This window comes from Rhinopithecus bieti, unplaced genomic scaffold, assembly GCF_001698545.2.
Source record: "Rhinopithecus bieti isolate Rb0 unplaced genomic scaffold, ASM169854v2 scaffold_35885, whole genome shotgun sequence".
NCBI lineage: Eukaryota > Metazoa > Chordata > Mammalia > Primates > Cercopithecidae > Rhinopithecus > Rhinopithecus bieti.
Window position 1 is genome coordinate 1,064,194 of NW_016815776.1, and position 24,213 is coordinate 1,088,406.

The 24,213-nt window shown below is 43.4% G+C and overlaps 1 protein-coding gene and 1 long non-coding RNA gene across 3 annotated transcripts in view; both read right to left on the reverse strand.

Annotated features, from left to right (window-relative positions):
* The window catches only part of LOC108516286 (uncharacterized), a 58,465-nt gene extending 43,011 nt beyond the window's left edge, over positions 1 to 15,454 (reverse strand). Inside the window, exons 1-3 of one of the 2 annotated variants that reach the window (XR_001881765.1) lie at positions 15,392 to 15,454; positions 14,972 to 15,210; positions 4,768 to 4,849 (exon numbers count right to left, since the gene is read on the reverse strand). This is a non-coding gene — a long non-coding RNA (uncharacterized LOC108516286). Of the gene's footprint in view, positions 1 to 4,767; positions 4,850 to 14,971; positions 15,211 to 15,391 lie in introns of those variants that run through there. The other variant, XR_001881764.1, reaches the window with a different exon arrangement.
* The window catches only part of CLSTN2 (calsyntenin 2), a 634,893-nt gene that overhangs the window by 596,718 nt on the left and 13,962 nt on the right, over positions 1 to 24,213 (reverse strand). The window lies entirely within an intron of this gene.

Sequence of the window (24,213 nt, forward strand, 5' to 3'; positions counted from 1 at the left end):
AAAGAAAAGAAAAGAAAAGAAAAGAAAAGAAAAAGAAAGAAAAGAAAAGAAAAGAAAAGAAAAGAAAAGAAAAGAAAGAAAAAGGGAAAGAAAGAAAGAAAAGAGACAAAGAGAAAGAAAGAGTACCATTTTCTCTCAGCCAGGCAGAGTTAGAGCCCCAAGTTCCTATTCTCCCTCTACCCCACACTCAGCCCTGTCTCCAGTGTTAAAGACCAGCTGATGGCCCTTGTTTTTGAGGACAAGTCCTTCCCTCTAACCCCCAAATTCCTAACATCTTATCTTTAGATCAGACAAATCCACTTATGAAAGCTCTACTGAGATGAGCCCTCCAATTTTTAGCTGCATTTCTATGTTCTGGCCACTGACCTGAGCCAGTCACTAACAAACCTGTGGGTGGAACTTGATGCTTGGGAAGACGAGACACCTGCCTTGCTTCTCAGCCACATTATGCTTCCCTTGAATCCAAAGCAGCCATGCAGATGTGGCTTCTCAGTCATGAAGGAAACCTCACAGAAATGTGGGGATGGTTCGTGGCAGATCACGCTCCTGCCAGAGCCCACCTAGGGCTATAGGATCAAGGGTCCCTGGCTTCAAGGCCTCACCTCAGACATCTGCCATGAAAGCCCTCAGAACCCTGCTCACAGTGAGCACCAAATAAGGATCAGTTTCCTTTCCCACCAGCCTGATCAAGAACCTGATTATCCAATATGTCATCCATACATGAAACTGCAGACATCCTTTTTAATTTTTTAAGGTAGACTAAAGGAGCAATTAATGTGTAATAGAGGCACATATGCAGACAAAATTCTGAGCAAAAAATGCTGGAGGGCCATTTCTGTCTATTCATTCATTCATTTGTTCATCCATCCAGTCATGTAATACTACTACTGAGAGCTACCTGTGGGCCAGGCAGGAGGAAACAGTGGTTCTACAGTCCTCACACTCTTCTTCCTGGTGGGAGGCAGCAGGAGGTGCCTCCAGCATTGCTCACTGCATTCCTCATCATGAATCCCCTTCACTGTGGGAGCTGTCACGGCATTAATGCATGTTCTTGACCACAATTTACTGAAGTGCTGGCAAGAGACTAGGCCTTCTGCTAAGGGCTTCCATGGATGATCTCATGGGATCCTTGTAAGCCATTGAATAATTGGGGTTGCAGTCATTTTACTGACAAGGAGAGCAAAACTCTGAGAATAGGGGTAATGTTGTAAGCAAGTGATGGAACAGGTGTTTAGTCCATTGTCTGGCTCTGTGGCCTACTCTTTCCTCTCCACTCAGCTTAGTATTCACATCCCCAGAGAGATGCTAACAGTAACATCATTATTTCCTTCACTCAGCCTCTGCCTGCAGTCTGGAGGTAGGACAGAGGACTGAAATACTTTTAGGATGCCTGAAAGAATAAATGAGGACCCACCAAATTGTAAAACCCACAGCCCCCAGGGCCCTATCAAACTTTTTTTCTTTTTTTTTTTTTGAGGCAGAGTCTCACTCTGTCACCCAGGCTGGAGTTCAGTGGTGCAATCTTGGCTCACTGCAACCTGTGCCTCCCAGGTTCAAGCAATTCTCCTGCCTCAGCCTCCCACATAGCTGGGATTACAGGCACACACCACCACACCCAGCTAATTTTTGTGTTTTTAGTAGAGGTGGGTTTTCACCGTGTTATTAAGGCTGGTCTTGAACTCCTGACCTCAGGTGGTTCACCTACCTCAGCCTCCCAAAGTACTGGGATTACAGGCGTGAGCCACTGCACTTGGCTCAAACTTGTTCTTTTAAGAAGCCTCTGCAGACAGTCCCCCTGACCCTCCTCAACACCTATGGTCAGGGATTCAGAGCCTACCAGAGGCTATATTTTGCAGATGGTAACACTGGAGCCCAGTGCACCAGGAAGACTGATGTCATACACAGGCATGAGGCACAGCTGGACTAGAATCCATGTCTCCCATCCTTCAGTCTCCACTCCCCTACCTGCTGATTAAGGAAGATCTGTCTTGTCACATTCTCTGTGACTGGAATTTGGATCTGGTTTGTACTTTGCAACCACGTGTGGGTTCAGAATCCAAGGTACCTTCCTACTTATGAAGGAAGTGCTACATTTCTGGATAAGCCCTGGCTTACTTGGATAGAGACACCTTCCATGCTTAACAACTGTTCCTGTTTGGGGAACCCTTCCCCTTTTCTCAGGTCTGACTCAGGCCATACCTCCTCCAGGAAGTCTGCAATGCTATGTATTCTACACCTTTTCCCTTGCAGACAGGGATCTTCCCAAGGACGCAACTGTAGCCCACTCCTCTGTGTATTTCCAGCCTCAAGTCCAGGGCCTGGCACTGAGGAACACTCAATAAATGATTGTTGAATAAATTTTGTTGAATACACCAGAAATGAAACAACAGCCTCAGGCTCAAATAGATATTTCATTATCTGGTGAGAAATTAAAAGATGCCAACTCATCTTTAATATAATTGACTGCTCTTTTATGATGCCTCTCATCTCATTTCTCTCTAGCCCTGCAAAGCACTGAAGCTCCTCAATATCCCTCATAATCAGAGGCACTATTTATTCTGTAGGCATTTCATTTAACAGCACTAAGACCCCAGATCTTCAGTGGTCATTTCTTTTCTCTGGCATCAAAAAGGACTACTAATAGCTATTCAGACTGTAAAGAGCAAATGAGTGCAAAGAAGAAAGTTGGATAATTCTAAACCATAATCCTCCCTTTGATTGATTTCCTCAAGGCAAAAAAAAATCACCATTAAAAGCAGTGTTGCCTACCTAAGTTTTTACAAAGACCATCAGCCCTCCGTAACACTCTGTAATGCACTGACATGGGGCAAAGGGCAGGTGCACAGTGGATCTCGTCACCATTCCCTCAGCTTCAGCTGAATCTCATCATTACATATAAGAGGTATTTCTATAGTTTGCACCCTCCCCCGACCACTGTCCCATCATGACTTACAACTTGAGGAGGCTACAGTTACCCTTGGAAACAACAACTTCAGCACCTGCTCAGCTCCATCTCAGTGGGATGGCAGGAGGCATTCTCAGATGGAAATCCTGCAGGCATCTGCAGGGGTGGAGGGCCCATTATGGTCCACTGCTGCTGTGTTCAGGATGAAGCACACAAAATTGTTTACAGGTCACTTGTGACAAACATCATCACTGAAATGGTCCAGATGCCTGGCACAGAGGAGCATGCAATAAATGGTCTTCCACTAAGGGCTTTCACACATGCCTCACAAACCCTCATAAGGTTATACACAGATCACATATCTGTCACATACTTTCTTATGTTTTGTATTTTAGAACTAGGCTTTGAGCACCTCCTCTGTCCAGGACGTGATGCCAAGTACTGGGGAGATTACAAAATGGAATCAACTAAAATGACCACCATCTGTTGGCAGCGTATGGAGAGTGGAGAGCTGGCTCCGCACATGCCGGCTCACATGGTGCCCGGAACCCTGGGTGGCAGGGATGTGGTCTCAGAGTAAGTTTTAACCTGCCTACTCAGGCAGGTTAGCTAAGTGGCTCTTAAACTTCGCTCCGCATCAGAGTCATCTGAGCAACTTTAAAAAATTCTGATGTCCAAGCCACACCCCAGCCCAAATTACATCCAAATCTCTTGGAGTGGAACACAGACACTGCTTTGTATTACCCCCCGCCCCCCCCGCCCCCCCACACACACTTAGTCATTCCAGAAATAGCCTAATGACAAATTGAAGTTCCCATGGCTGGTAAGTAGGGGAACGGGGTGAATTGAGCCTAGTTTTCTAACTCCAAAGCAGGTACCCTGTCCTTTTATGTCACTCTACCTGTAGGTGCCTACCTTCAAGTTACTCACAGACTCTAATAAGAAGAATCAGGACAATCTAGGGGGTCACAGGGGAGAATCAATCCCATGATATGGGTCCAAAGGGCTACAGAGTTTAAGAGAGGAGAGATCCCTGAATTTGGAGCCAGTGGGTGATGGTTCCTTTTGGAGAGTCTAATTTGAAAGGGGCCTGGAGGTACAGGTCTTCCTCCAAGAGGGTGGCGGGAGGTGTTATAGGTGGAGCATACAACATGCACAAAGCAACAGGCAGGGAAGAGGACAGGGTCTAAGTGAAGACACTCAAGCAATTGGGTTGGTGTTTTGAGGACTAGCAGGGAGAATGTGGAGGTAGGGCTAGAAAGACAGGTGGGTGCAGTGATGGGAGGACCTGAGAGTCAGAGGGAGGAGATAGTGATGTATGTAGTTGGTAACAGGAAGCCCCTGAAGACTCAACTGGCAATGACATGATTGTGCATAAACTCTAGGAAGAATCACCTAACTGTGGCACAGGGGAGGCACTCAAGGTCCACTGTAGAAAGAAACTGATTGAGAGATCAAATGAACTGGTATTGGAGCACAACTAGGAAAAGGATGCAACCTCCCCAGGAATTAAGTACCCACCCAGGGTAGGGCAGTGACACTGAAAGGACAAAGAGCAATTGGGATGGCAGATTGGACAAAACGTAGCAGTGACTGGCAACGTGGGAGGCTTTACTTTTCGTAGCAGCCCTGACATTTACTAGTTAGGTGACCTTGGGCAAGTCACTTAACTCTCCGTGTCTTAGTATACAGCTCTGGTGAATGGGAATAAGACCCTTCCTATCCATCTCACAGGCTGGCTCTGAGTCTCAAATGGGATAATGCATGTGAACCATCAATCAATTATTGACTGTTCCTCAGTGCCAGGGCCTGGGCGCAAGGCTGGAGATACAGTCAGAAGAATAAAAAAGCATTATACATACCAAGTCCTAGACAACTCCATAATGTTATTAATATGCTGCATGTTCTCTTTACTTTCCCAAGCTTTTAAACTTGAAGGCTGCACTACCATATGAGAAAAAAAGTGTTAATAATGATGTCTTTTATAGCTTAAAGTTATGAACAAATAAAAGAGTTTATGTCTTTTGCTGTTGCTGGAGAACAGACTTAGAAACATGAATTTGAATTAAAATGTCAATAATTTTTCATCTGAGTTTCTTAAAATATATTTAATTTCTTTTTTACATTTTTTCCATATTTTATGCAGCAATATATTCTACGTATTGAGTTTCTGGAATACTTCAAAATCCAAACTAACCAAACCACAAAGTCATTGCCTCATGGCATTTGTGCTTCTGTAACAGAATACCACAAACTTGGTAATGTATAAAGAATAGTTTATTTCTCATATCTGTGGAGACTAGGAAGTCTAAGATCAAGGTGCTGACATCTGCTTTCTGGTGAGGGCCTTCTCACTGTCTTCACATGGTGAAAGGTAGAAGGGCAAAATGGGGAGGAACATTGTATTCTCACATGGCAAAAGAGTAAAAGAGAGTAAATCTACTCCCATAAGTCCTTTTGATAGTGGCATTAATGCATGCATGAGGGGTTCACCTCCGAAGATGGCAGCCATGAGGATCATCATGTTTATGACAAGGGTCTTCAATCAATTATATTTCTTAAAACTGGGGACACAGGAGAGGGACTTGCAGAAGAGAACAGGTTTGAAGATGAATCCTCAATTATCCCCAGAATTCTATTAACAAGTATTGCATTGTTCCAAGGGGACCAAGTCCTTGGAACTCTGGAATTCTAGTTAATTCTGGCTTCCAGTTTATTCTGTGGCCTCTAAGGTGAGTAATAAATTCTAGAAGGACACTTTATATGTTCAAGAGGGTAGAGAGGCCATCCAAAAGGAGAGTCTTATTTGGGCTTCTTACCTATTCTAAACCAAATAACCAATTATTAGATATTTTGATTGTACCTAATATTTAACTGTTTGCTGCTACACACACACACACACACACACACACACACACACACGTGTGTGTATGAGACTATGAGACCTCAGAGGTGTGAATCACGACATGTAGTTCCCTTCATTCCAACAGAACTGGCAGAACCACTTGGCAAACTAGACCCCTGAAAAACGGGTAGTTTCTGCCTGCACATCATGTTTACATATTAGTGTAGATGTGTAAAACCATGGAACTGTTTAATCATTTTTGAATAGCTATTTGCTATGACTTCAAAACATCTAGCACACAAATGGAATATTTTACTCCTGGGAAACTGGGAGCTCTTATTTTCAAGAATAGAATAAATTGGCAACCACTTTTAATAACAATACAGCGCTTTCTAAAACATGGAGGGGAAACAGAAAGGTACCATAGTCTTGGAAACAAAATAATACAGAGAAAACACAGTGAGGCTTCCAGAGATGTATGCAACATTTCCACATAGCTGCCTTGAGTCCCACATATCAAACTCCCTTGGCTTGTTACTAAAGGATGAACATGGGTGACAGCCATGGTCATTCTCTGGCCATCCTTTCTCAAAAGCATGGGTGTCATTGAGGTGCAGCTGGCAGACAACAGTGCCCACTAGTTGGCAGCTTCTTATAGACCCCAATGCCCAGAAGTATGATAGAAGCACAGCCAGTTCAATCAATCACACTCTAGTGGGCATAACTTTTAGAAGACAAGGCTACTTTGCAGACTGCTGTTTGACTAGTCATGGAAGAAAGCAGAGAATGGCAGGAGGCCTCCCACCCATGTACAGATCTGCTTTCAAAGTAGTCCTTATTCTCCTGATCCCCAAATCCATCCTATTTATCCATCATCCCTTCAGCTTCCAAGTCAGCCCATGACTTCTGCATGGACAGGGGCAGGTGTTTAGGAGCACTGGCCCAGGAGCCAGCCCTGCCCAAGCCCTATGGCAGGGTTGGCAGCAATTTATCAGGCATACCCTTTACAAGTTACAAGTTTCCTCCACCTCCAACACATTTCCTAATGTGTATGCCCTAGCCATTTTCCTCTTCTGATTTACACTCCAGTGTCCCCATGAAGACAGCCTAGAACCTTGGCAGCACAATAGAGCGATGATCCCCTGCCTCACTCATACTGTTACTGCAGCCACATTCTTGGGTCATCAGCATACGACCTCAGTCTCTAGCTTGGGTCCTGCCCACTTTGCACAAACAGACCCAAAAAATAATACAGCCATAGGCCTGACTCAGCACCTTCCCTTCACTCAGTCCATCAACAAACACTTATGAGCCTCTGAGGATTGCAACAGTTTACTTCAACTATCTCATGCTCTAGGGAAGGAGACACAAAAATAAATAAGTCATGAGAATGCAGTATTATTCATGCTCTAGGGGAGATCACGGTGCTATCCAATCTCAGAGACGAGGCTCCAAACCCAACAAGCAGCACACAAGGAGGACTTTCTAAAAGGGGTGAGGCCCGAGCTGAGTCTGAAAAGATGAGTAAGGATTGTCAGGCAAATGGGGTGGGAGGCAGGGAGGAAACAAACAACCACCCCAGGCAGAGGAACAGCATCAGCAAGAGCAGGAGAGAACCACCACCACCGTCCCGGCATAATAGAGGAAGTACAGACAACCATGGAGTCAGGAGTTAGGCTGGGGCTAGATCATAAAGGACCACAGATGCATATTATGGAGTTTTAACTACGTCCTTAATATGGCCGGAATTACTGACAGGAAACAATGAGACAGTGGTCCAGTGAAAACTGGGTTTGAGGATGATGTCCCTGGCTGCAGAGCACATTGAAGATTGTGGAGAGAGAGCAGGAGCTGTGGACTGGGTAGGAGGTTTCTGCAGCTACCTCTACCCACAGCTAAGACCTACTTGGATGACAACATTGGCCCTGTGGAGCCCAGGTCTTTCTCTGTCATTTAGTCACAGCAAGTCATACTCTAGAGCACCTCTTCCACTAGCTTGTCTGTTCTCTTGACCCTGGCCCAGCTCTTCTAGTACCTTTGGCTGTGTTCCATTGGCTAATGTCAAAATGCTAGCACACTCTGGGGCAACCAGAGGATCACTATCTCAATAGGCTAACATCAAACCACCATCCAACGGGTTGACAGGGCAAGTTGATTTTGAAGGAGAGGAGTGGGAGAGAAGGTCATTCGTTTGCTGGGGAAAACAATTGAGTCGGCATGCCTCCAAATACCACTGGGTCATCCTGGGGCTTCAGGAGGATGCCAGAGGCTTCTAGAGAAAGGAGAAGGCTACATGAGGGCTCCAGGCCCCCACAAGAAGGAAGGACAGGTCCCAGAATGCGAGGAAGCTAGGCTCTCCTGCCTTACCTGGTTCTGAAAAGGGCTGAGCCAGCTTTGAGGTTGGAAGCCTGAGAGAGGATTGTGTTTGCCCCGCTGTCCTCTGAGAAAATGCAAGTGGGTCTTTTGATACAGTATGACAGAGCTAGACACTCTGTCTCGAATCTAGATAGAGCATTGCCATTTACCCTTCTCTGCCTTTTCCCTCAGTACTCACCAGAAGGGAGGCCCTGAGACCATGATCCAGGAGCCCAGGTCCCAGGTGTGGAGGATGCCACTCCCACATTACCCCTGGAGAAGCATCAGAGACACATCAGCTTGGCTTTTGCCTCCAGAGCTGCTCAGGAACCATGACTTTCTCAGAAGTACAAATGCCCCTACTCCTTGCTTCCTCTGAGACACTGCAAAAGTTATGAGACAGACTGCCTGGTATACCAAGGTAGGGAGGTTGGTTCAGCTCTCTTGTCAATGGATCAATCAATTCCAATCCTTCACCTGCAGTACAACTGCCTACAACCAGTCTTGAGCTAATGATAGAACCTTTGATTGATTCTTTTAAACAGCTTTGAACAGAATTTCAGAACAGCATTTTCTTCAACAAATAACACTGTGTAAACTTCGTGGGGCCAAGAGAGGGTGGCATGAAAATCAAAAGCACATTACATGAAATCACTGAAGAAAACTCCCGAAGTATAAAATATCAACCGTAGCAGTGTTGTCTGAAGCCTGCCATCAAGATGAATGGGGGTGCCTGGGAGAAACATCAGATGGTATTTGTCAACTCACTGTTCTGAAGGACAAAGCAGGTCATTCCCCAACTGAAGAGAAGTGAGGCAGCCGTAATGGGACAGAAATGTGTGGCCAGAAGGTAAAAATCAAACCTCCTGGAAATAGCACTGCATACAAACAGCAAAATGCATTTCTTTCTCATTTAAATAAAAATGAAGAAAGAGGGAAAAATCATTGCAAAAATGGTTTGAGGTTGCACAATATCCAGGTTCCTGGGAGAAGACACAGGACTCAGTCCTTATGTTCATGTACCCGTTTCACTCCGTCCAGAAGGCATCTCAGCCCTGGAAATGTAGATAGATCTTCAGTCCAGCTCCACAGCCCTCCCCTGAGATCCTCCAGGGCAGTTTGGCCCCTTGGCCCCCCTGCCAAGGCATAATGGCAGTTTCCTCCCTTAACTAAGGCCCTCTGCCACCTTCCAGATCACACTTTGAAACCAAGTTTGGGAGTCAACTCTACCCTGCAGCTTCCTCTGACTCTCCATGTCCCGCACCTACTTTATATCATCATGTACTCACTTACAAATGGGCTCTTCACCTGTCACACCTAACACTTGCACCGACCTCCAGCATGGCCCACATTAGATTACATTGTGATCATTCCTACATTCCTCTAGCCCATGAGACCAGGAGGTCCCAAGGACACTCCCTGCATGGAACAGAGGACACTGCCAGCACCCAATAAACCCTGGGGTGAGCCGAGGGAGGAGAGTACGGCTGCTGATATCATGATCTGAAATGTAGTACAGTGCTCTATAGCACTATGTTGTTAGAATATAAATACTAATTACATTTTCAGAACCAATCTATTCAGTAAAATGAAATGTTGGCTTTTTTTTTCCTAGAGGAAATATAAAAAATTACTGAGACACAAACGGTGGTGTGAGCCAAGGCAGCTGGGGAACGTCTGCCCTAAGGTGAAGTTAATAGAGAGAGTGGGGGAGACAGCTCAGGGAGCTGCCCTGGCAACAGCATTGAAGCCCACCTGTGATGTGACAGTGCCTGCCCACCAGTTTCGCTACAGCATATGCTGTGTTCCTACTATGTGCCAAGCACTCTGCTCAGCACTGGGCTCTGCTGTGCAAGACTCTTCCCAGGAAGAGCTCCCTAACAAGCTATACTGACAACTGCACAAACTACAGCCCATTGTGCTCCCCACAGGTCTCCTGGATATAACTGCCGTTCCAAAACAAACAAACAAACATGAAACTGACAGTCTGCACAACTCACAAAAATGTCTTATCAGATGTAACAGAAACATGTGTTTTTAGGATTACTGTGATGAGTGACCCTCAGGCTTAGAGTCTAAGCAAAAATCTCAGAGGAGAATTTGGAAAGACTCATACAGAGACAATACCAATCTCTGCCCCTCTTCCTAGTTCTAAAATAACCCCAGAGATGCTGAAATGCAGGCCCTCCAAGGTGGATCATGTGTGAGCTATTTTCAATTCTTCCTGCCCATATCACCACCACCTCCCACTCTTAATATTAGGAAGTCTACTGGGCATAGAGGAGGAAAAGGAGGTAATGTGATTGGAAAAGTAGGACTAGATCATATCATTGTAAAGTACTGAAGAGAGAGAAAGAGAGAGAGAGAGAAGTTGAATTCAAGCAGGACATTCAAACCAAACACCAGAGCACCTGAGACTACTCTTCCGAGAAAAACAGGGAGGGGTCTGGAGGTACGTAGAGCAAAGGTAAGGTTCCAAACCCTGTGTGGGGAGCAGAGGCTGAAGTCCCTGTGTCCACAGAGTGTCCCATTTGGTTACTCCCAGCTGAGTTCCTAAAAGAGTATGGCAAGAAAGGGGTCTCTGTCACCCTCCTCCTCATTCTCATCTTTTATGAGGGGACCAGAAAAATATTCACTGAGTCAATTAAAATAATTTAATGTGTTGTAATAATAATAATAATATTAAATCAATGTGTTATCCTAAGAGATAATCACCAGTCACAAAATATACTAGTTAGTTAAACATACAGGTACCATAAAACTCATCCATTCCATTCCTAGGTATTTACCCATGGGAAATTAAAGCATATGTTCACTAAAGACTTGTACACAAATGCTCATATCAGCTTTATTGAGAATAACCAAAAACTGAAGACGCTGTAAATATCCATCAGCTGAATGGAGAAACAAATTGTGGTGCATACAGATGATGGAATACTATTCAGCAATAGAAAGGAATGAACTATTAATACATTCAACAACAGATGAATCTCAAAATGATTATACTGAGTAAAAGAAGCCAAACAAAAGAAGAAAATTCTTAATCCAAATTTTAAATGTTGTCACTATTTTTTCAGTATTTCTACAATAAGAACTTTTAAATTACAAAATAAATAAACCAAATTTAAGGAAATCTGCTAATCTTTCTTGTTCCTATGTAGTTCTGTTTAAATAATTCTGGGAAACTTATACTAATCTATAGTGACGGAGAACAGAAGAGTAGTTGCCTATGGGGTGAAGAATGAGATTGGAAGGGAGTAGCAGGGAGGGATTACAAAAGGAAGTAAGAAAATTTTGGGGGTTCATGATTTGTTCATTATCTTGGTTGTGATGATGTCTTGATGGGTATATACATATGTCAAAAGTTATCAAATCATACACTTTCAATATGTGCACTTTATTGTATGCTAATTAAACCTGTTAAAAATGACAGTAAAGGATGTTTTGCAATAATATAAATAGGAATAAAAATTGATGGATCCCTCTTGAAAAGCAGTTTGGTGATATGTATCAGAAACCTTAAATTGTTCTTATTCTTTGATATTTCCTTAAGAACTATAGCTGAAGGACATAAAATAAGTTACAAAATTTTACTGCAGAATTATTTATAATGAAAAAATTGGAAACCACTAATATATCTGACCAAAAAAACTCTACTCAAATAAATTGTAGGACACTCACATATTGAAATATTATGTAGCCATTAAAAGTAACATTTATGAGGAGTTTTAATAACCTGGAAAATACTTATGTGCTAGTGTTAAGAGAAAAAAACTAAGATATAAATTATAAATATGGTATAAACTAAATTATGTAAAATATGCATAGAAAATCTCTGAAATACCTTTAGGATTATCTCTGAGTAATGGGGTTATCATTCATTTTAATCGTTTAATGCAACTTTTAAAATGTTGTTACTATTTTAAGTATTTTGTTAAGGAACATATTTTAATTATAAAATAAATAAACAATATTTAAGGAACTCCTCTAGTTTTCTTGTCCCTTAAAAGGCAAGTCCTTATAAAAAAACAGATAGACTTTTTTCAACCCTTACACTGTGAAAATGTAGAAACGTCTTCTCTGCAAACTGCCACCCTATAACGTGAACCCATGTTCCTTTTTCTACTTTTAGACAACCTAGAGAACCAGCAAATCGACACCACTCGTTTTCACCTAATTTTGTTGCGTATTTTTTTCAAACCCTGCTTCTATCTCCACCTTGAGTGTGAGCTTCCTGAAGACAGAGGTGAGGTCTTTTTCTTAATGCCTTCTCTGCCACATCCATCCCACCTTGCCACCATACCTAGGAAAAAGCTAAGGATACAAGGGGACACACAAACACGTGCACAATCATGACAAATTCATAATAATGCTATTTCACATTCTTAAAACACCTCCCTTTTTGAATCAAAACTCCAACAAAACAACAGTCCTGGGGGCGGGGAGACAGGGTACTTTGGACCCATTTTTATAAAGAAGAAAATGAGACAAAAGGACTAACTTTGGCTGAGTCGAATTTCAGAAGCCTTTTGCTGACTTCCCTATGTGAACAACAGACAAAAGTACTGGTACTCTGGAGCCACTCACTTGCCTGTGAGCGTCCATCCTGTCCTACTCAGCTTTGTATCTCTAGGCAGGTATTTGGTAAATTTTTGTGAGTGATTTTTAGATGAAAGGGTTAGCAAACTGGCAAAGGGATGGCTATCCAATTGACTCCATTTTCTGTAAGATAACATATATCCAAGATATTCTTCAGTTTTTCAAGACCTATTTAATAATTTCTCAAAAATGTAACCCTCTAAACAACAATGTGTTTCACGAGAGTCTTTGTAGCAGTTCTAAATGATTGACACACTGAGGAGATCCTGCCCCCTTATCTCAAGAGTCTCCCAAACCCCAGGTATGAAGCGCAGTCAGCCCTTGGCTTCTATCATGGTCAGCATCACATAGCCCACTGGGCAAATATTCTAACATGGTTGAACCTATCTCCATGGTGCAGCAGGCAGTGCATCAAGCTCATAAAATGATTGAATGCTTAAAACAGCTGAAGAGATAGAAGGCACAGAAAGGAAGGAAAGCAAAATGTCAAGAGAGACAGTAAGTGGATACTAGTAGCCCAAACTCAGTACTAGGCCTTGGAGGAGAGATAAGCATGGCTCATGTCCTCCAGAATAAAAATGCCAAGAAGATTCCATCTTTGATACTCTTCTAGGTAATAGGAAGCCACTAGAGCTTTTTTAAATTAAGGACTGATATGTTTACATCTAGTGTGGGATGCCTCAAAGGAGGTCAAGACTGAGAATATAGTGAAGAGACATCTCAAAACTCCGAAAGGGAAATGGTGGGGCTTGAAACAGAGTGAGAAAGAGAAGATGCGAATGAGGAGATGGATACAGCACCATAGTATGTTGAGCTGGCTCACCTCACAGAAACCAATCGTGCATCACTTTCCAAATCCATGCTCAGTGATATCACACTGGTAACCGGAAATCAGTCATGATGGGAGCATTTACACTAAAGAAACTGGCAAATGCTGCAAATCAGAGGGCTTTCCCTTCTCACTCCCCCTAAAAGCTGGTGTTTAAGCATTTAAACACACCACTGAATAAAGGGTTTGGAAAGCAAGTGGATTTGGGAGGTAAAGTAGAGATAAGAGTCCAGGATAACCCCAGGATATTTCTAGTTTGGATTTTACAATGGATACAGTTCCATCCATTGAGATAGAAAACACAGGAGAATAAGCTGGTATGGGGTGGGAGAGGAGAAGGTCAGCTCAGTCAAAGACATTTTGGTTTGTGGGATAAGATAACCCAAAGAATGTGGTTGCGGATAGTGACATTCTGTGTCTGAAGCTTGGGAAACAGTTCTGTGCTGCAGAAAGAAGTTGTATTTAAAGCCATGGGTGTGAGCAGGTAAAGTAAAAAAAGGGGGCAGGTTGACTGAGGGCACAGAATGAGCTTAGAACTCTACAGAACCCAATAGTTTAGAGACTTGCAGAAGAGATGACTGGCAAAGAGAGTGGGGAAAATTCAAGGAGCAAAGGGAAAGAAGGGGTGATCACCCAGGAGACAATGAAGGAGGAAAATTCAACAAATGGGGATGGCATCACTGTCAAATGCTACAGACCCCAAAGAATCCTCTGAGACTGGCATCAAAGATACCACTGCTCACCCTAACTAGAATAGATTCTGCAGAACGTGCGGATGTGGGAAAGAGAAGTAATGCCCCCTCAATATCTGTTTAATCTAGTGATGATGTATCATTGTAACAGTCAAGATTTAACTAAGAAGAAACTAACTACACTAGGTACCTCAGAGAAAGGAAATGTAACACAAAGAATCAGTTACCCAAGTGATGGAGAATGGGAAGCTAAGCAACAAATGGCAAGACGGGAAGCCACTATCACCCCAGGGCTGGAGGGACCAAAGAAGGGACCACACGGTAGACCTGGAACTTTGGCAGCCATCCTCTGCAAGGGGGACTCAGCAGAGGCAGAAGACGTGTGCCAGAAGCTAGAGCTACAGAAGAGGAGAAGTGGTCGCTGACGGTGACATTGCCCAAGGTAGAGAAAGACATGGGGAAATACTTTGGTTTCTCTCTTCCTCTCACTCTTGTCTTCCACCAGTGCCTCCCCTTGCTCACCATAAGTAAGTTGGCAAGACATCTGGAGCATGTAGTTTCCCACCATATAGAGCTAAGTAACAGAAGGGTAGAAATAGATCTGACACCAAACAGGCAAATGAATGACACTATCATTTAACACATTTCATCACATCTAGGATGCCATCAATTATAAGGCTCATCCTGATGTAAGAGATGTTATTATTTTTCAAAAGCCATCTTAGAATTGATGAAATATGGTATACCTGTGGAGACAGGATCATATGGTAAAATGCTTCACAGCCTATCTATTGTTCCAGGCATATCAGGTTTTCTTTGCATGAGACTGTCATTGAATCCCAAGTCTACAGAACCACACACTGACCACTTAAAAGGAGCACAGAGCTGCCAGGTGTGCTTCTCTGCAGGTTCTCAGTTGATCTCCCTTCCCCCAGCCCACCTGGTACATCATGGCCAGCCACATCTTCTCGTTCATTATACCACCCTGGAAAGAAATCAAATTTATTTTATTCCTTGATGTCCTACCACATTCTATAATGGATTTCAGTCTTTTGTACAGAAATGCATGGTGTGCCTCAAAAGAAAAGTAATCACTGAGGCAGAGAAAGGAGAAATACAGACAAGAGAAAGGTAAAGCTAAAAATGAATGAGCACATATAACTCACCACACACCTCCTGGACAAGAGCTAGTGGTGGACACACACACCTTGTGGCTGATAAGCCCTCCCAAGAGAGACCAGCAATATTCTTGGTGTTTGAGGACTGCGGAGACATAGAAGACATCACAATGGGGCAAATGTTCTAGTGGCTGTACCCCTGCCAAGGGGCAACAATGTATCCAGACCACAAGTCAAGCAGGAGCAGGGATTTGCTCTGACTGGTCTCCTGTGTGAGAGCTGGCCCCTAGTTTCTCCTTTTGAAGGACAGCAAGCAGCCGGGCACCCTGGATAAGCCCTGTGTTGTTCAGCTCTGACTTCATCTGCAGTGTGGATCCATATCAAACAGGGGGGCCTCTCGGCTCTTTCACACAGGCAGTAACTCAGCAGGAAAAGAGAATCAGAAACACAAGGACAAGTGCTTATCTTTGATGAGTTTGACACAGGGGATCACCCAGTGATTCTGAAACTGTGAGTGCCTGAGAAAGTTTCCTGCACTAGCCCAGCCCCTCCAGCTCAAGACCATGTGATTTCTATTCTTCCCAGGTCTTCCGAGTGCAGCTTGTGGTAAACAGGCTGGTCTCAGCTTGTGCCCAAACTGGCACATGTCCTCTGCTGACTTAGGGCCATGAGCTGACATCATTTCCCCTCTCTGAAACCCTCTCAAACCTCAAACCCTCATTACCCCTGTAAAGTCCCCCATGCTCCAAGGCCATCTCATTAAATCACTTCATTCATTCCTTTGTCTATTCAGCCAGTCAGTAATTAGTTACCAGATGCTGGGATGCAGGTATGAATTAAGACAGCTCTGCACCTTCACATAGCTCATTATCTAGTAAACCAATCAGGCTTCTCAGATAAGAAAAAAAAAGTAAAGATTGCATAAACTCTGTTTGAGGCATATACAGGCTAGAGTTGAGGCAAAATTATAGAAGGAGAAAGATGAAGTTTCATTTTAAGAAGACAAGGAGAAGGTCAGTTTTGAGGGGATACTTGATCTCTCTGCACCAGTTGGGATTTGGATGTAGGCTGTGGGTAGGGAGAAGATGAGGGCATCCCAGATCCTGCAGGGAGAGTAAGTGGTGCTGCCTGGACAGATGAAAAACCTGATTTCTTCCTGAGCTTGAAGTGTCAGGTGTGGCAGAGATGAGGCTGGACAGCATATCTCTGGGCAGCCCCAGAGGCATGAATGGCCCCTGCTCAGAGCAGGCATCACCTGCTGTCATCACCTCTGCCAATCCTGACTCCAGCCTCATTCAATGTCTGTGTTGCCCTCCTGTACAGCATCATCGTTTAATATTTTAATCTGTCAGCTTGCTAGTTTCTGCATCAAAACTTAAATCGTCTGAGGGCAAAAAACCTGTCTTTCAAATTGGCAACACTCATTGCAGCTTTCTCTGCTCTAAGCAGCGTGCTAAGCCCAGGAAGCGGGGGGAGGGGGCACGTTATGGATGAAACAGACACAGCCTTGGTAAAGTTAAGTTTGGGGAAAGTGATATTAAAGTCTAATTAGTTTGTGAGGGTGAGGCAAAAGGACGCATACCAGCAAAAATAAATTATGTATTTTTTTAATTAAGATATTTTTGCTTTTCAGGGAATCCTATTACTGGTGAATGACAATCAGCGTTGCACTCAAAGTTTTTGTCATGTAAATTCTGCATTTATCCTACAGCTTTAACCTGTCAGAGCCATTGACACTATTCTTTAGAGGGTTTTCTTTCTGTTTTCTTCATGGTTATTGCTTTTCACCTGAAAACAGGAAAAAAAAGAGAGTCTGTTCCAAACAGAATATCCCTTTAGTAGACTTCTGTGTTTCAATTTCAAAACCAATACTTTCACAATAAACTAGAACAAAATTTCCTTTGGAGAATAGGATGTGAGCAACAATGCCTTCTCTGTTCTCCATCGACCCAAGCCCAGCAGGTGTGACTAACAAGAGAGTCACCATGCTGGGCCACTGAGAAGGATGGTGGCCTCTCTGTCAAGCCCCAGTCTTCTCTTCTGAGGTACTCACATCTGCAGAGGAGGAGAATATAAGAGAAGGCACAGTCTTGCCTTCAATGAGTATGAAGTAGAGTTAGAGAAAATGAGTAACGCACAATAAATACAGAACAAAATATGAGAATATGTTACCAAGTGGGATGCTGAATACCGAAGCAACATGACCAGCATAGGCTCTGAACTCTGGGTTCACATCCTAATACCACTACTTATGGACTTTCCGAAGTTCTCTGAGACTCGATTTCCATAACTGGAAAATAGGGAAGTCAGGAGACCCACCTCACAGAGTCATGACAAGGGAAATCTCAGGTAGTCTGATGCATGAGAAATCTCCAGAACAGGATGGCTCCCGGTGAGTGCTCCTTAAGGGTTAGCTATAGGGCAGGCTGAGTGCAACTTGACGAAGCCGCATAACTATCCTCAGGGTCCTACCACCCCCTCTCACTGCACATCCTTCCAGCCTTTGGGTCTAACCCTTTCCAGGGACTCCATCTTTGCTCCAGAGCTCCCTCCATGCATGCTGTGCACCTCAGAGGCTGTGATTCCCCAGGAAATGAATGTCCCCTATCCATCCTTTCTCTCTCGGAGCATAAAGACCACTGTAGCGAACGTCAAGGTCAGGAACAAAAGGAATCCAGGAGAAACGCAAGCCATCAGCTAGTGAGAGGCACATCTGAGATGAGATGGATGACTAGCTATGGATGACTTCAGAGAGGGACTCAGCTAAATCCACAAGAAGTCCCTGTGCACTGGAGTCCTGATCCACTGGGTAAGAAGTATAACCATCCTGACGTCATTTTATCTCTGACATATCAGCATTGACCATAATAAATACTCTAGTCAGTTTGGTGGAGTCTAATCCACTGGACTACAAACATTAAATGATGTTATTTTTGTCCCTACCATGATCCAGTCAGGAAGCTGAATGCCATGTGGAGACCATGTACAGGACCTTGTTAGTAGCCAATAGCAGCCTATGAGCCCGGCCTGAAGAAACCTCCAGATGATCCCAACCCCCAGTTATTCAAGGCAACAGAAATCATGGAGCAGGGATAAACTATAACCCCACATCTAAATTCCTGAGCCACAGGACCTGTGAGCATAATCAAATGGTCACTGTTTCACTAAGTTGTGCAGGGGTTTGTTAGGCAGCAATGGATAAGCAAAACACCAGCCTCTTGTATGCCAGGTTTTTATATCCTCAGGCTTACTGTAGCTTTACAACAGCCTCTTGAGCTAGAGTTTAATATACCCATTTTAGAGAGGAGAAATCTGAGTCACAGAGGAGTTATGCAATTTATCCAACATCCTGTAGCTTCTAAGTGGCATTGTGAGGATTCATAGACTACCCACACACAATGCATGGGTCAGCCACCCAGAATTAAGAGAACTTTTCAAATAAATCAGATGTTGTACTTCAGTGACTGGAATTGCCATATATATGTGTGTGTGTGTGTGTGTGTGTGTGTGTATGTATATATAGTAATATTGCCATATATAGAACAATATTGCCATATATACATGTATGTGTATATATGTGTATATATAGCAATATATATTCTATATTTAATATATATTATATATGCTAACACTCTCCTCACTGAAATAAAGTTACTTGGCTGTCAAAAAAGTAAAAGATACTAAATCCTATCCACTTAAGCTGGGCCATGTGTCTAAGCTAATGGACTAACTCACATCAAACTGCTCAGCTGACAATGGCTTGGTGCACTAAGTCTCTTAGAGAAAGCAGAATTTGTATCAATCAGATTTTTCATTGCCTTCCCTGAAATACCTGAATTGCCATAGTAATTTAGACCTGTGTGCTAGCTATGGTGGATATAGGGGAAGGATTTTTAGTTCTGCCAGCTGTTCCACACCACCAAAGGAAGTAATGAAGACAGAGGTAAGTGCTTTGCAAATTCACTTATAGGTGCTCTGGGAAAACACTGAAAACAGACACTCGAGAAATCTGGCTGTGATCAGAGGTGCCAGATGTTCCCCCAGACACTTAGATTATGTAGGCTGCAGGCACTCAACTTAATTCAACTCATTTCACCTCCAAAGGGTGGGTGCCTGCTATACCCCAGATCTTGGGAAAGGAGCTAGGGCAACCCTGCCCTCAAGGAGCCTTCAGAGTCCTGAGCCCAGAGGAGAAATCACTACCACTGCCAGGCTCAGTGCCTGCCCCAGCTGCAGAACACAGCACAGCTTATTCTAGCAAAGTCTCCTAGCCCCAGATGGATGTGAAGACAAGTTTAAGTGCTGCACACAAGCACTGAGAGTTCAATGATTATTCAGTATTCTCCAAATGCCCCACAAAACCTCACAGCTGGCAAGCAAGTCTGACTGGATGCCCAAAGGCATCCCAGAATTGCTATCCTGAAATAGATTTACTGTATAGGTAGATGCAGAAAAGACACAGCAAGTGCTCTACAAAATACTTTCTCTTAGGAAACAACAGGTGCCTACTGGAGGATGGAGGGTTGGAGGAGGATGAGGATCAAGAAACTACTTATCAGGTACTCTGCTTATTACCTGGGAGATGAAACAATTTATACACCAAACCCCTGTGAAATGCAATTTACCCATATAACAAACCCAACATGTTCCCCCGAACCCAAAATAAAAGAAGGGGAAAAAAGCCTGCACACACACACACACACACACACACACACACACACACACACACACAGCCCTTCTCTTGTTTGTTCCCTCTTAGTTTGGGCTCCATCAAAAGCAGGTCCTGAGGCAAGGATTTGAGCACAGGTGTGTAGGAGGTGGTCTCAGGAAATACCAGTAGGTGAGTGGAGAAGTGACTCAGGAAGGGAAGAAAGCTAGTAAAGGCTGGAAGCAAGTTACCAGTGTGGGTAAAACTGGAGCTTAATCCTCTTGGAGATGCCTGGGCACTGGTTAAAATACCTCAGTCATCCTCCCACCTGAGGAAAGAGGGACGGAGGAGCTGGGATGCTGCTCCATCAGTGCCTGTCAATCATTGGTAAGGACAGATCCTGAAGGCATTAATTCCCTCTGACTCCTGACCTGCCACACTTGGCAAGCATGGAGGGGTCTAGGGGCCAGGGAGAGACCACAGGCAAAGGGCCACTGCTGCTGGAAGTCAGGCCTACCTGCATGAAAATGGCATGAGCAGAAGGGATACAGGCACGGCACTGACAGCTACAAGCACCCTCTATGTCCACACGTACCCTCTCCCCTAGAGGTTCAGGGGGAATATGCTGGGTTTGTTACATGAGTAAATTGCATGTCACAGGGGTTTGGTGTACAGATTGTTTCATCACCCAGGTAATAAAGAGAGTGCCCAATAGGTAGTTTCTCAATCCTTTAGGGGAGAGGATCTGTGTGGGCATAGGGGGTGGTTGTAACAGATATGCCCTGCCCATATGATAGAGACTATCTAGTCTCTATTCAACCTGCACCTTACTGAGCCTGATGAAAGGCATTTCCTAGAAGGTGTCAAGGCCAGATATAAGGCCCAGTCCAAAGCTCACATTCCCTCTGGGGAGGAAGTCCCAAATTCTAAGCCACTATTAGCAGGTCCCACCTAACTCAATAACCATTCTACTCCTCCAGTTCAGCACAGTGGGTTGGAGGATAGGGCTGTCTCTTCCCCATTCGAGCTGGCTATGGGTAGAATATAGATCCATTTCAGACCTGATTTTGTGACCACCCTTGGGGAAGGACGGTCCGCTTCTGAACCTCCTGGTAAAAACAAACATAAGCCCAGTACCCACAAAACTATTGCATCCTGGGACTACCTGAGAATAAGCTCGACCTTAATCACTGCCTAGGAATTGCATGTTGGGAACTAATATAATCCATTTAGGGTATTTTCTACTTGGAAGGTGAGATGACAGTGAAATGGGAAATGAACTGGTAGCACAGGCCTGAATTTATCCTGAAATGGCAGAGATGCAAGAATACCATGCCCTAAGCATCTGTTTTGCTCCCCCAATTTTTTAACAGACATACTTTTGTCTGGCTGTCATAGGCATTTCATAAAACCTCAGGCTTTTATTGACAGGACTTTACCTTTCCAAAGCTCGACCATTTCGGTGAATCAGGATACAAATTCCCCGCAAAGTTAGAAAAGACTCCACGTTCTAAAAAAAATTCCCAAGGAACCAATGTGGGGAGCAAAAAACCAAAGCAGTCTCTGAAAAGGAAGCATTTTAGTAAGTCAAGTCAGAAGAGTGGGCATAAGGACATTCTTCTCCCTCCCAAGCTCTTCTTTTTATTGCATACAAGCTGGGTCTGTGCAGGAGCTTGCAGGGAAGCTGTTTTTAAAATTCACAGCCCATCATCCATTATAATTGAAAATATGGTGACGCATAAGGGATGATGTTGATTTTAGAATCAGAATGTCAACCAGGTCTTCTCATTTCAGAAATACATACATCCCTTAGTGCCCTGAAGTTACTGTTGGGCTGAAATTTTTATAAACTCAACTCCAAGTCAAATATTACAGAACTACCAAATGTCACTGAACTACTTATTAAGGGGCTATACCATTCCCCATTAAATCAAAATATTAAAATGCATTTTCATCTCAAAGTTGCTGAAACTCTCTTAGGCAATCCAGCCTCTCTCTTAGAAGCACTTCATGCTTATATGAGGAGGGGAAAAGAAACAGCCACCTAGGGATTAAAATAAAACAAAACAAAATAAAACCCTCACCCCTTTAAATTATCCATGAGAACATTAAGGAATAATTTTTATCCAAGAGAATAGCATTTGATCTCTGAAATATCAGTAGTGACCTTAATAAACACTCTAGCCAGTTTGCTGGAGTCTAATCCACTGGACTATAAACATCAAATGATGTTATTTTTGTTCCCTACCATGATTTGTCAAGCTTCTCTTTCCCAAAGGGTGGCAGCTGCTTTAAAGATATTCCAGCCCAATTCCATTGCTTTTCATTTCTTTTTTGTTTATGAATACTTAGTCTAGTTCACTTTTAAACTTCAATCTTATATCTGATCCAAAGGTCATTTTCTCTGGGCCCAGTGTGGTCTCCCCTCATACCCCTTACAGTGCTTCTGTGTCAGGTAGAGAAGCAGGTGATGGGAAAGACCACGAGATGTCTCCATGCTTAATTGGCAAAGTAGTGATCCTCCTTTTGCTTGGTCTAAATGATATTCTAGCACATGATCTATGGGCTCCCCCATAGATCTTCCAGCATCCCCCACCAGGGAGACCCTATTCTCCAGAAGATCTCCTTGTGAAATCCTGGCCTCTTTCAGTTGCCCACCAGCTGGTGACATTTTCCTCTTTTCCCCAAAAAGGTCTTTAGAAAGACCTATTTACTGTTCCAGAAGTTGTCTACCCTTTAAGGCAATTTCAGCCTGTAAGCACATATGAGATACTTCTTGGGTACCTCTTAGAACCAGGAAATGATGAGTGCATGTGTGGTGGATGGGTGGTCCAGGCACCTCTCTGCCTGAATGGCCCCCAGCACACCATCTAGAGCTCCACAGTTCTCTTCCCTATACCAGTGGCATTCAAGTGAGTCAGCTGGATATTCTTTGTGTAGCTTTGATAAACCCTGAGCTTTCCAGGAATACAACCATCCTATGAATTGAGGCCAAAGAATGCTTTGTCTTATTCAAAATATTGCCAGAAGTCTTTCAGCATTTAAAAAAGTCACGTTGACACAATATGTCCATGATATCTGAATCACCAAAACAACACACACAGATCTGTTTGCATCTGCAGCTGTTGAATTCACAGTGATTCACATGGTGTTGCTGCTGAACTGGCGACAAGCATCTAATTCACTACTTCCTCTCATATGGTTGGCTCAAGCATTTGTTGAAATACATATCATTTTATTATACATTATTTAACTTTTCTTTGTATTCAATGAAGATATTATATTGATTTGTTAAATTATATAAGTGCATAACAGTATCAGTAAATTTCATTTTAGAAATAATAATGGGGACACTACAAAATATGTGTTGTATAAAGGGGCCGTTGGTTCTGATAGGGTTGAAAGTTCATGATTCTTTACGTTTATTTCCATTATTCACCCTGAAACTTTGGTAAAATTCTGTTTGGTTCAAGTTCAAGCCTTGATATCTAAAGGAAAATGTTATTTCCACTACAGCCAGAGTTACAGAAAAAAAGGTTTATTCTGTCTCGGCTCAATCTCAACCCATGTAGGGAGTGGCAGAAAGAAAGGGAATTTCAAGGGCACAATCAGGGCTATTAGCAAACTAGCTCTCCCCCATGTTCCTGGGGACTGTGCCTCAGAAGGTGACCCTCTCAACACCAGCCTCAGAGCTTGGGATTTTGGTTTGGTTGAGGAAGACGGTATCTCCCCATGTACAGTGCCAAAGCTTTATCACTCAGAACTGAACCAGCATATCCTTATGGATTATCATAAGGGAATCCCAGCAAAAAGTAAATGTTCTGACTTCAGAGAGACTCCTGTTTGTTCATTTTGTGGACTACATACACAACCTGGAAATCTCAGCACAGCCAAAAATTGGCCCCTCTTCCTGCTGCCCTGCCTCCCTAGCAGTGGGCTCAGAACTCTACAGGCCTCATCACATTCAGCATCCCACTTTAACTGAAGACAAAGCTTTTCCAATTAAAAACTTCATTCTTGCCTCTACACACACAGGCATCTGATATCATAAATTGCAAATTGTTTTTAATGACCTGTTTGGAAAATGCAGCATGTTTTATCCACTTAAAACTTGTAGTCTAGGGTTTAACGGAATGCTGATGGGAGCAAGGAGGACCAAAGGAACGACATGGAAAAGTATCAGATCCACCTGCAGCAGCCGATGGTTACAACCAAATTCTCA